Below are 12,543 nucleotides of genomic sequence, written 5' to 3' on the forward strand. Positions count from 1 at the left end.
AGTGTTTATGCAAAATACATTGTGCTCTCATTTCAAGTCATCTGTAGCTTATCATCTTCTCTTTAGGTAAAACAGTGCAGAACTATACCATTACGCATCTATAATATGGGACTTCTCACTTTTAGCTATCATAATTTCCAACAGACAAAATGTTCTCATAGTTTTTGTGAGGCAGGCTACACTGTGACAAAATGTGCTGTGTTATGGCAAGGGCCCGATCAACACAATCAGTTGTGTGTGCTGTGCAGAAAACAAAAAAAAGCACAACTATGATTGGGCATTCTCAAGACAAATTTTAATATGTCCCTATGTAGGCTGAGAAAGAGAGAAGAGTAGTTGACACTGGGTGCATCTACACATGCATTTAATCTGGGATCAGTTTATTTGTGAGTAAACTACTCATGAGTGAGCTCTCTCAGGCAGGCGTGTCACATGTAGGGATATGAAAGCAGGTTTGCTGCTCCTAGAAGTAAACTGCTCCTACTTCCTGTGATGTTGCAATAGGCCCCTGCTGCCACCAGGAGGAGCTTGAACCTCTGGCCACCACTGCCAGCAGATGGCAACCATCATGAAAAGCCAGCTCTACTCCCTGCTCCCTGGCCAGCCACTTCCATTGAGAAGCGGCATGCACAATACAGGAGAGCCATGTGGCAGCTGTCTTATCACCGCCTCTGCCTCCCTGCAGCATGGCTAGCCCTTGCCCCTAGCTGTGATGCCCAGTGCCTTGGGCTCCTGCTGGAAACCCCACTGGCCCTGCTGGTTCAATGTGTTAACTGGTGGCTGGCCCATGGCTATCTGGGCCCTAGCTGGCTGGCCCATGGCTGCATCGTACCATCCCAGGGTCACCACTGCCTCGCAGCAGCCTAGACCCCATCCTGCTGGCCATACCCCAGCAGGGGCTCAAATGATGGGCTGTTGGATGCCACCACCAGGGCTGCCCTTGCCCTTCTGGACCTCCAGCCCTGCCACCTTTGGGACCACTGGGCCAGCCAGGACTGGTGGTTGCACATTGTCCAGCAGACCTGGGATGATGAGCAGTGGCTGGAGGTGTTCAAGATGACTTGGGACATCTTCCAGGATCTCCTGGAGCAGCTCCACCCACACCTGGAGCAGAAGGAAACTGCCATGTGGCAGCCCCCCCCATAGACATCCAGCTGGTCATTGCCCTGTTGAAGCTGGCCATGCCTGCCAGCCTCCACTATGTGGCCCATCTTCTTGGTGTGGAGAAAACCACTGCTGGGGATGCTGTCTTGGAGGAGTGTGCAGTGCCCTCCAGGACTTGCTGGGGCACACCATGCTCTGAGTGCCCCTGGCAGGGGTGGCAGGAGTCCATGCCCTGGGCTTCTCCCAGTGCATCAGGGTCCTAGGTGGGACCCACATCCCTGTCAACTGGCCACCCCATGCTGATCACCCCTATTACAGCTGGAGGGGCTTTCACTCTGTTGTGCCCCAGGGCATTGTTGACCACCGCAATGCCTTCACCAATGTGACCGCTGGCTGGAACTCTGCCCTGTCAGCCCTGGTGCAGAGCAGGTGCTTTGTGCCAGGGGTGCCAAACCTCCAGTTGGGCACCATGGTTGTCCTGCCCCCTCCCCACCCCCATCGGGGATGCCGCTTACCCGCTGCTGCCCTGGCTGATGTAGGAGGTGCAGCAGGCAGACGACACCTGACAGTAGGAGCAAGAGTTGTGGCAACAGCAACAGCGGTACCCCCACCCCCCGCCCACCACTGAGGCCTTGGGCAAGCTGTCCGCCCTTCAGTGAGGGCCAGGGCACCAGGTGCAAGAGGTGCTGGCTAATCACCTTCTCCTGCACATTCTGCTGTAGTCCACCTGGACAGCTGCCCACAGTCCCCCCATACCCCATCCACCTGAGCACCACGTTCACTGCAGACATGTCTCAGAACAACAGTTTATATTTCCCTCACATCAAACAGAGCCCCTTTCCCTCCCCAACAAACCAATTCCACTGTCTCTCCAACAACAGAGCCCCTCCACCACCCACCTCACCCACCAACAATAAAATACCCTCATCCCCACACAAACTGTTTACAACAATTGGGTGGTTTTTGTGGGTGCCCTCCAGGGGTGGGTGGATGTGGGGTACAGGCTGGGGTACAGACTGAGGACAGGCAACAAGTACCACAGCCTCTGCCCATTCCACTGTGGGGGCACATGCTGCAGTGAGCCTGGCAGGCAGGGGGCTTGCCCAGGGGTGATGGCAGCTGCTGGTCTCTTGGGGTGGGTGGCTTCCCCTCTGGCAGCCAATGCCCAGTTCCAGGCCCAGCAGGGCCAGCATACAGTTCTGGGCCTGCCGGTCTCCTTCTGTGATCAGTTGGGGCCCTGGGTGGTGGTAGGTGGTGTGGGTGATGGCAAAGCCATTGGGGTTCCCATGCTGGCTCTACAGGCCTCTGTGTGGCTGTCCCTGTGCTGCTGGGCCTGGGCAGCTACCTGAAGCACACAGTGCAGGGGCACAGCATGGGACTGGGAGCTGCATGGCAAAGTGCTGCCCTGCAGCACCTGCAGGCTCCAGGCAAAGTGCTGGGGGTTGGCTGTGGTGAACTGCAGCTGGACCTGGTGGCCAGGAGCTGCCTGCAGCCAGGCCTGGGTGCTCACAGGCCTAGCAGGAGCTTGCAGCATCCTACAGGACTAGATAGTGTGGGCCTAGTAGCTGTGTGGCAGTGAGGTGCCAGGCAGCGGTGCTGGGATGTAGGCAGGTTGGCATAGCTGGCCTGGGGCCTGTGCAGAGGGACATAGTGGCCTGGTGTGGCCTTAGGCTGCCTGCATGTGCCCCAGGGCTCACTGTGCCTGCAGGCTTTTAAGGGCCTGGGGCTGGGGTCAGCATAGAGCTGGCCCAGCCCTGGGGCAGAAAAGACTCCCAGCCTCAGAGCTCTGGGACTAGCCTTAGGCTGGCCCCCTTGTGGCAGGTGTGACCAGGAGCAAATTTGCTCCCGGTTAGCGTCTACATGTGCGTTATTGTGCAGTAACTACTCACGAGTAAATTTGGTACTTGCATTTTCAGGTAGCAAATTTACTTGCAAGTAGTGATTTTTTACTGCACAGTAAGCATGTGTATATATAGATGTGCACACTTACTGTGCAGTAAATTACACTACTGCTCAGTAAAGCATCTCATGCAGATGCACCCACTGAAGCTGTAAGCCAGGATAATAGGGGGAACAGGGAAGTTGTCAGTGTGATGGAGCAGGAAGGGAGAGCATTTTTGGGAGGAGAGAAGAAAAAATAATTTTCAGATTCACTGGGCCTGTTTCCTTGGTCTGCTAAAGCTGCTTTGCACCTCTCTGGAGGCTTTAGGTCTGGACAAATAATTTACTATGGAGTAAAAGCAGGCAGGGATTTACAGTGTATCATCTGGTTCCTGGTAATTGTCCATGTGCATGCCCTTATTCTGTGGCAGATGAGAGTTAATCTGAAAAAGATGTAACCTTCATTGAAAGAAATGTGACTACTGTGTAGCTTACATTTCTCAGAGCATAGGAGTGTGCGCATAGACATTTATCTTAAAGTAGATCATGTACAGGAAGTCCCCCTTGTAATAAAAGGTGTAAAGTCCTCCTGTAGAGTGCTTTTGGTTTCTTTCTATAGTGCACCAGGAAGCAAAACTCATGTTGTATAATGATGTTGGATTGAAAACTGTTAGTCCAGTAGCCAGGAATTTGGCATTTCCTTTCTTAATGAAAGACGTGGTGTAAATTATTAAAGACATTTACTGTAATAAGTTGGGCCTCCTGAATATTCATGAAGCATTGGTTCCTGCCTATCAGTGTTACTGTTGTCTCTATTAATCAGCTAATCTTGTGAAGAGTTTAAATCAGCTCATGTTTTCAATTACCAGCTCTTCTGAAAGTCATGAGAATGAAGTTGGCAGTATCCTTGCAGTGAACAGCAATACTCTATATTTTGTATAGCATCTTTCAAAAAATGGCCCAAGAGGGTTTTTCAGTCAAACAGTGCAGTACTAGAGAGAGTACCTGGCAGGGGGAGAGAATGATTTAGAGTAAGCAAGAGAATCATTTAGGATAAGCAGGAAAGGGGAGGTTTGAGAGGAAATGGAAAATCAATGAAGCAGAGACAGAGGGAGGCCATTCCACAGAACAGTGACTGCAAAGAGGGCAGCAGTGGCACCAAGAGTAGTAAAAATACGTGAACGGGCATAAAAGAGGCTAGTGTGAAGCAACTGGAGGCAGCAAGTCTGGAAACAGAAATGATATATTACTAGTAATAAATATTTATTCTATGGTAGTATTGGAAAGGAGAGAGGTTGGTTGACTTTTTTGGGGCATTGTATAAACAGAAAAATAAACCAATCCTTGCCCTGATGGAGCTGGTAGGAGATCTGTGAGCACCGAGTTTAAAGGAGTTGCTAGAGTGGCACTGGTAGGGAGCTGGAGTCAGGGGTCATTACTGGCTCAATAATTTGGTGTAGGTAGGTGCTCCAAATTCAGTACTGTTATTTCTTAGTGACGGTGTCTGGTGACACTAGATGAAGGTGGTGGCTGATCATTAGAGTGGCACTATCTCATACTTTGGACTTGACTTGCCAAAAAGGGTTGAGAAATTTAAAGATTTAGGACCAATAATCACTGAGGACAAACAAATCAAATAACTGTAGAAATCAAGGCAAGAATTCTACAGTGCTAATATATGCCTGTTGACCCTGGATAAAATAATGTTATCAAAGTCGTTCCTAATATCTAACCCAAACTTACCATGCTGCAACTTGAGACCATTGTTCCTTGTTCTGTCATCTGCCACCACTGAGAGCAGTCTAGCTCCATTCTCTTTCAAACCCCTCTTAAAGTAGTTAAAGGTGGCTATCAAATCCCCACTCCCCAAGTCTTCTCATCTGCAGACTAAATAAGCCCAGTTCCCTCAACCTCTCCTCATAAGTCATGTGCTCCAGCCCCCTAATCATTTTTGTTGCACTCCACTGGACTCTCTCCAATTTGTCCACATCCCTTCTGTAGTGGAGGATCCAAAACTGCAGAAAGTACTCCAGGTGTGGCCTCCCCAGTGCTGAATAGAGGGATATAATCACTTTCATTGATCTACTGGCAACACTTCTACTAATTCAGCCTAGTCTGCCATTAGCCTTCATGGCACACTGTCGGCTCCTATTCATCTTACCGTCCACTGTAACCCCAAGGTCCTTTTCTGCAGAGCTGCTGCCGAGCCAGTCAGCCCCCAGCCTGTACTGGTGCTTGGGATTGTTCCATCTTAAGTGCAGGACTTTGAACTTGTCCTTACAGAACCTCATGAGTTTCTTTTGGTCCTATCCTCCAATTTGTCTAGGTTTCTCTGAATCTTAACTGTACCCTCCAGTGTAGCTACTACTCCCCCCAGCTTGGTGTCATCTGCAAACTTGCTGAAGGTGCACTCTATGCCATCTTTCAGGTCATTGATGAAGATATTGAACAAAACTGGCCCCAGGACTGAGCCCTGAAGCACTTCACTTGATACCAGCTGCCAACTAGATATCAAGTCATTGACTACTACCCTCTGAGCCAGATGATCCAGCCAGTTTCCTATCCACCTTACAGTTCATTCGTCCAACCTGTACTTCCTTAGCTTGCCTGTGAGAATGTTGTGGGAGACCATATCAAAAGCATTGCTAAAGTCAAGGTATGCCACATCCACTGGTCTCTGCATCCACAAAGCCAGTTATCTCTTCACAGAAGTCAATCATGTTGGTCAGGTATGACATACCGTTGGTAAATCCATGTTGACTGTCCTAATCACCTTCTTCTCCTCCAAGCGCTTAGAAATGGATTCCTTGAGGACCTGCTCCATGATTTGTCCGGGGACTGAGGTGAGGCTGACCAGTCTGTAGTTCCCTGGATCCTCCTTTTTCCCTTTCTTAAATATGGGCACTATAGTTGCCCTTCTCCAATCACCTGGGACCTCTCTCAATTGCTATGAGTTTTCAAATATGATGGCCAGTGGCTCTGCAGTCATATTGGCCAACTCCCTCAGCACCCTTGGGTGCATCCCATCTGGGCCCATGGACTTGTATATGTCCAGCTTTTCTAAATAAACCCTAAGCTGTTCTTTTGCTGCAATTGGCTGGTCACCTTCTTCCCAAACTGTGCTGCTAGGTGCAGTAGTCTGGAAGGTGACCTTGCCTGTGAAGACTGAGGTGAAAAAGTCATCGAGCACTTCAGCCTTTTCTGCATCCCCTGTCACTAGGTTGCTTACTCCATTCAGTAAGGGACCCACACTTTCCCTGATCCTCCTCTTGTTACTGATATACTTGCAGAAACCCTTCTTGCTACCTTTCCCGTCCCTTCCTAGCTGCAACTCCAATTGTGCTTTGGCCTTCCTGACTTTATCCCTGTATGCTGAACAATACTTTTATACTCTTCCCTAGTTGTTTGTCAAAGTTTCCACTTCTTATAAGCTCCCCTTTTGTAATTTAGCTTACTGAAGAGTTCCATGCTAAGACAAGTTGGTCTTCTGCCATACTTACTAGTCTTGCAGCACATCAGGATGGTTTCTTCCTGTGCCCTCAGCAAGGTTTCTTTAAAGTACAGCCAGCTCTCCTGGACTCCTCTCCTTTCAGACTGGCTTCCCAAGGGATCCTGCCCATGAGTTCCCTGAGTGTGTTGAAGTCTGGTTTTCTGAAGTCCAGGATTCTTACTCCAGTGCTCTCCTTCCTTCCTTTCCTGAGGATTCTGAACTCAATCATCTCATGGTCACTGCTGCCCAAGTTGCTATCCACTACTACATTCCCCACTGATTCATCCCTGTTTGTGAGCAGGTCAAGGAGAGCACAGTCCCAGTTGGTTGCTGCAGCACTTGCACCAGAAAGTTGTCCCCAACACTCTCCAAAAACTTCCTGGATTGCCTGCACACTGTTATATTGCCCACCCAGCAGATGTCACGGTGACTGAAGTCCCCCATGAGAACCAGGGCCTGTGATCAGGAAACTTTTGCTATCTATTTGAAGAAAGCCTCATCCACCACATGTATTTCGTCTGGTGGTCTATAAAAGACCCACACCACAACTTCACCCTTGTTGCTCTTCCCTCTGACCCAGTGACTTTCAACAGGCCCATTTCCAATTTCATACTGGAGATCTGAGCTATCATACAGCTCTTTTACATACAGTGGAATTCCTGCTTCTCTTCTCCCCTGCCTGTCCTTCTTGAACAGTTCATACTTATCCATGACAGTGCTCCAGTCAAGTGAGCTACCCCACCAAGTCTCTATTATTTCAATTACATCTTAATTCTGTGACTGTGGAAGGACATCCAATTCTTTCTGCTTGTTTCTGAGGCTCTGTGCATTTGTGTACAGGCACCTGAGGTAACTAGCCACAGGTCACCCACTTCCCCAGTTGCCTCAGGGCTTTGGTCTCCATCACCCTGTGAACCTAGTTTAAAGCCCTCCTCACTAGGTTAGTGAGCCTGTGTGTGAAGATGTTCTTCCAGGTGAATACCATCTCTTCCTAGCAATCCTTCTTCTTTGAACATCATCCCATGGTCAAAGAAGCCAAAGCCCTGAGAGTGAAATCACTTGTACAGCCATGCATTGATCTGCAGGATGCTCTGGCTCCTGCCTGGGCCCTTTCCCTTGACTGGAAGGGTTGATAATACCTCCTTCACCCTTGCACCCAGAGCGCTGTAGCCACTTTTGATCTTCTCAGGGTCACCCCTGGTAGTATCATGGATACCCACATGTATAAGCAGCATGGGGTCAGAGGGCTGGATGAGTCTTAGTAATCCCTTTGTGACATCTTAGATCTGGGCCCTGGGCAAGCACCAGACCTCCTGAGACAACAGATCAGTCTGGCAGATGGATGCCTGTGTCCCACACAGGAGAAGGAATTCTCCAACCACCACAACCCATCGCTGCTTCTTGGTGGTGGTAGTCTTGATCTTTCCCACCTTGGGGAGACCTGGCTAGTCCTTCTCCATCAATGGAACATGCTTCTCTCCCTCTGTTGCTAGGGCTTCATATCTGTTCTCCAGACAAACTGCTGCAGGTGGAGATGAGGATTTCTGCTTGCTGCCAGAGGTCACAAACTTCCAGCTTCCACCTTCCTTGTAGTCCATGTCCTCTCCCTTCTCTACCATTGCCTTTGGCAGTCCTACCTCCATAGTCTTGGAGGTCTCCTCCAGCATTAAATTGATGAACTCCTTTTGGCAGAGGATGCTTTGGAGCCTCAGCATCTCCTCTTGTAGCTCTCTTGCCTGCTCCCTGAGGGACACTACCATGAGGCATTGCTTACATTGCAGGCACTTCCCTGCCTTGAATAGGGTAGAAGAGAAATGGAGACTTAGAACCAGGTAAACTAGGTGGACAGAAATAAGAAAATTACCTTGACTCCTTAGGATTCAAAATCTTGTGATTGTTGGAATTTAAAGGTCTCTGCTCCAGGTGAGGTCTGAATACCTGTGGAGCTTGGGTGACAAATGAAAAGAGCCTGTGCTCAAAGATCACATTTGGTCCACAGCTGAGCCCCTTCATATCTAAATGCCCAAGGTCCCAGCAAGCACACAAAGAACATCCACTGAAAATTCTTTTATAAATCACTTGGTTGAATACATACAGTAAAGATTATAATTTTTGTCTCATGCCAGTGGGAACAAATGGATTTGTATGGATCTCAAAGAAGAAACAGTGTAAGAAACCCCCTCTCTGTCATATATCTTAATATCCAAGTACTCAAATGCTTTCACAATGCCTTTCCACTTGCAGTAAGTATAGCAGCCGTCATACTAAATGGCGAGTTTAATCATTTGTACAAGAATCTTTCAAAGTTTCTTTATACTTAGGAGTAAAATCCTAAATTCAGTTCAAAGGAATTAACTGATTTCTGATCAATAGCAATTTGTTCTGTTGTAAATTCCTGTTATTAGTGTTCTCCAGAAGAAACCATTTCATTCACAGAAGAGGTAAGTCAGATGTCCTTGCTGCTTGTGGTCATTAAAGGTCTTGTTGTAGTACTTTGTGTGAGAATGACAAAAAACATGCTGTTGTTCTGGCAATCTTCTACTGGTTGATTACCTACCCTTATATCCTCTGGCAGTTACAACTGGATGTGCTGATGTTCTTCATTTTCTACTCTAAACTGGTGAGTGTGTGTGTGTATGTGCGTGTGTGTGTGTGTGTGTGTATAGCAGTGAGCTGTTAAATAACTGTCAGATTTGTCCCACATGTGAATTCCTTTTAGTGATATATAACACAACACTTTATAACATAAGACCATGTTATACCCTTCACTTTTGGAAGCAGCCTGGAACATAGAAGATGTACCTGTATGGAACTGTTTTCATTTCACTACCCAGGAATGAAATTATATTATAGCCCAAAGTCTGTGGAAGAAATTGTATGATAGCCCAAAGCTTATAGATCAGTTAGTATTTTTGTAAAACACTCTGGTTTGCTTCAGGGTAAATGCAGTAAATTAACCTGAAATCCTTAAGATAAACGATAAAAATAACTAGCTACGGGAAGGTACATTTTTGTTACATTATTTAACAAAAATAGCATCTCAGAATTGATCTCAAAAGTGCCCTGATAACCCTGGTATTTCATTTCTGAGCATCCTTGAAACAGAATTTCAACAGCTCTTTGGCTAATTCAATGTCTTCTATTTTTGGAAAGCCTTGAGAGATGCTGCTAATGAAGACAAATGAAGGAAAAGGAACTTGACCTGGGAGTCTGAAATTTAGCTCATTAACTTGTGCTTTCAATTGGCTGATTGATATTATTTTGATGTAGATAGTGTAATTAATGACAGGAAGTAATGATACAGGATATGAGTGGTATGGAATGTGCTCCAGTAAATCTATCCTTTATTATTTATCAGTGTATATATATATATATATATATCTTATATTTGTCATGCCATGGTCTGATGCAGTGACCACCTTCACTCGGAATTTCCTTGACTAAATTGTTTTCCTCCTTTCTTTAATGCTATTATAAGAACTTGTTTTATTGTTTTGGTTGGCAATTTCCTGGTCTCTCTTTAATAGTTATTTGAGGATGAACTTTCATGGTCAGAAGGAGTGCTCTAGCATTTGAAGCATTTCTTACAATGGAAATAGTCATTCCAATAGCACTTCCTTCCTATTCATATGGCAGGGCAGGGCAGTATTGGTATTGCCAGAAAATTAATTCTGATGGATCTTTGATATTTTCCCACTGGAAATTCTTACTACTGTTATTTCTCTATGCATGTGAAGGAAGTGGTATACGTAGAGATTTTCTTACGCTACATCTTTGGAGGTGTTAAAGGGTATGTCAGAAACTTTCTTAATGGCAACTCCCATGGGAAATGAAAGTTCTCTATGATGTAAGCCAAAGAATATTAAAATCAGTCAAATGTCAGTGTGTTTTTGATCTAACCTCTCTAGAATCTAAGATTTAAAAAAAAAGAATTTGTACCATCAAAGAATAAAATAAGCAAACTTTATTGAGTGATGTAAAACAATTCCTGGGATTTATTTTGGACCTTATACTATAAATACTTACGCACATGTGTAACTTTACTTCTATGAGAAAAGCCACTGAAATGATGGGATGGTCTGTCTAAGTGCTTATAGGATCAGACAATTTCTTTGAACGTTTTTTTAATGAAGCCCCATGTGATGCTGCACCACTGATAGCATACCCTGCCTTTTTGATTATGCCACACCAGGGTCTACTCACCCGCCATGACCTGTTGCATGGAGTTTTATCTGGAGGAGTTTTACCTGGTGGTCTCCCTAGGACCCCAGGCAGCTCTGCTGGCACTTCTTCTGTGGGTCTCCTCCTTCAGTCAGGTGTTATGGATCAGCCTCAATGGTGTCCTGGTGTGATGATAGTGCCATTTCCTCCTGTGTTGAGGCTTGGTCTTGTGGCCACTTGCAGGGGTATGGCTATAGCCTCGTAGACTAACAGAATAGTAACAGAAAAATACTTTAACAAAAACAGCTTGAATGACGTGGTGGGCAGGGTAATGATGCCCACTGTGTCCAGCACTTCCCTTCAGCGCATGGGACTTCTTGAGGTGGGTTGCACCCTATCCCCACATGGTCTCATGTCCTGGGTGCCCCAGTGTTCAGTCAGCACCTTAGGCCAGCTACTACCTGGCCACATACTACAGTATCCCGTGGAGCATTTTTCCATGCATGCATGATGCTCATGGCTTTGCCAACTCGCCAGAAAGCTTTGGTTCCACAGATGTTCAGTTGAGATGAGTCAGATTGGGGGGTTTCCAGGCAGAGCCCTCCCCTTTGCAGGTCCCAGCAGTGCCCACTAGGCTGACCTCTCCCAGTCCCAGCTGACCTGTGAGCTCCTGTAGGGGTTGTTGCAGGTGCTGCCGAGTGGTGTTGGGTCTGGGCTCCTTGGCCTGTCAGCTGCCACTCTCAAGTTGCTGCCTGGATTGTTTCCCAGTGCTGGCTGGGCAATCTGGGCATTCTTGGACTTTCCAGGGTGCTGTGACTTGGAAAGAGTCTCTGGCTTCCTGTTGGCAGTTTGCTGCATGTCTGGCTCCTCCCTGGATGCTTCAGCGGCAGGACGGGCAGGCACTGCCTCTCCAGGCATGCTCCATCTGCAGAGACATGCCGGCTCCTTTCTGGCCATGGGGAAAGCTTCCAGCTCTGCTACCAGTGCTCCATTGTCTCTCCCCCTTGGCTTGGCTCCCGGGCTCCTTTTATGCCTGAAGGCTGCAGGCTCAGAACCAACTGGCAGGCTTCGTCTGGTGCCAGCCAACTTGCCCATGGACTGGCCACCTGGATGCCGGTGCTGCGGTGAATTGGGCGTTATCCTGCCACACCCCACTACTGCAGAATGTTACAAGTAAAACTCCCCAATAGATGCAGAATTCTCTTTTGGGGTTCTATGAAATTACTACAAATGTAAGAATGCAAGAATTGCTGTACTGAGTTGGCACAAAGGTCCATCTAGCCTAGTATTCTCTCTCTGAGACTGGCAAATAGCAGATGCTTTCAAGCAGAATTGTCCAACCGTAAGCCCATGGGCTGGATACAACCCTCAAGGGTACCACTCCCTGCATCACTCTTCTGTTGCTGTCACTGTAGTACCCAGGCTTCCCCACTCCCTCCTCCAGTTCCTGCTTCCTGCCTCTGCCCCAGGGGGTGGAGTGTGGTGGGGCAGAGAGGTATGGTTTGCATGGCTGAGGGAGCCATGGCTGGGGTGGGGCTCAGGGGACCTGGGACCTCATGTTGTACAGGGGAGCTGCTGCAAGGAAGGTGCAGGGTGCAGGGTGGAGGGTCTCAGGTCAGGGGACAGGGGACAGGAGGACCAGACACCTCCACGTCCATTCTTGTACCCCTCCCTGCCAGCTTACGCAGCGCCCAGGGTTTATGCCCTGCTCAACTACCCATTGTTATGCTACTGCACTGTACCAGCACGTATGATGAAAGGACAGGCTCTGCAGAGAAGACATAGCAATCTGACTAATTAGTCTGAAGCATTCTTTAGGGAGAAGTAACACAAGATGAAACTGATGAGAAGACTGAGTATGACCACTTATAATTTCAATTTAATTACTTTCAAATAGGAACGTTTTC

This window comes from Alligator mississippiensis, chromosome 5 (genome assembly GCF_030867095.1).
Source record: "Alligator mississippiensis isolate rAllMis1 chromosome 5, rAllMis1, whole genome shotgun sequence".
In the NCBI taxonomy this organism is placed as follows: domain Eukaryota; kingdom Metazoa; phylum Chordata; order Crocodylia; family Alligatoridae; genus Alligator; species Alligator mississippiensis.